Genomic DNA, 1,360 nt, shown 5'->3' with positions numbered 1-1,360 from the left:
TGCTATTCTGAAAATGAAGCTTCTCACGATCTCATTAACTTAATCCGCAAAAATGAGACGAGAAGCTCCTAAGAAATTAATCCAAACAAAAAAGTCTTTACATCCAATAATCCGCTTTGAAAATGAAAGACCTTGCTTACAAATTTTTAAACTGTTTTATCCTTAATTCCCTGTATTCTTATATTCTACTTATATTAATTAGATATAGAATTATCAAGCTATTTGGAATAAAGTTAAGTTACTATATTAAATTAATAGATAGCTTGTACCAAATGATAGAATTAAATCCTATTCCGTAGGTTTAAACTTCCAAGAATCTTATTATGTACACGTTGGAATCGTATCGTTCTCGCCCGAATTAACTAGCAAATCGTATCGTTAACTACGATGCTACATAGTGTAACCGTTATTCGTTGCTTTGAATATAGTTACTGGGGATGCTAAACGAATCTGCAGGACAGTACATTGTCCAACCAAGACCTCGACTTATGCCGGTAGTCGCGTTTATGTTTGCCACTGAAGTTGGCAACTGGTATCCGCCGCCCAGAGACTATTTGAGTTTACCAAGTAGTAATAATTGTTCACCAGCACTGTCTAGACGATAACGGCATTCCGCTATCGCTAAAATAGTCAGTTGTAACCCTGAAAGAAAGAGTTGACCTTTTCAAGGATACTCTCTTGATGTAATCAAATTCCAGTCTTGTATTTTCTTTTCTCGACGTGTTTCTCACTCAAGAATCCACGCTGCAACGAATTTGCGTTATACTGATATCGTAAACAGCAATGGCATGATAAGATTAAAAGGTTTTAAGATTAGTTTTTATAATTAGCCGTGAACATGATATAACTTCCGCATTTTTAAATAAAAGTACGATTATAAAACATAAAACATTAAATACGTTTAAAAGTGTATTGATCTGTATGAATTTATTTACATAAATAATTTGGATGAAATATGACAGGTATTTTTGTAAGATATTAATTAATCGTGTGAAAATAATAATATATGTGTTTAAAGATAATTTTTACAATTTCTGAAATGATATTGCTTCTAGAAATTTAAATAAATAAATAATTTAAAATTATTAAATAAATTATTAAAATTTTATTTTTCTAACTAATTTTAATTTCTATTAAGAATTTTACCACATCAATTTTAATTTCAAATTAGCTTGAAAATTTTGAAAAAGGATTCCTTGGATTTTTTCTTTTTATTTTCCTTTTCCTCTCTTCTCGTCTAATTAAATGTTTAGCCCATGTTGGGTTTAATCCCAGTACGTTACAATATATATGGAAAAAAAAGTAAAGAAGACAGGAGAGAAAGCAAGAATATAAGAATGAATTGTAAAGAGAGGAGAAA

This window comes from Atta colombica, unplaced genomic scaffold (assembly GCF_001594045.1).
Source record: "Atta colombica isolate Treedump-2 unplaced genomic scaffold, Acol1.0 scaffold51, whole genome shotgun sequence".
Classification (NCBI taxonomy): Eukaryota; Metazoa; Arthropoda; class Insecta; order Hymenoptera; family Formicidae; genus Atta; species Atta colombica.
The sequence above is the reverse complement of the archived record's forward strand: the minus strand, read 5'-3'. Positions refer to the sequence as shown.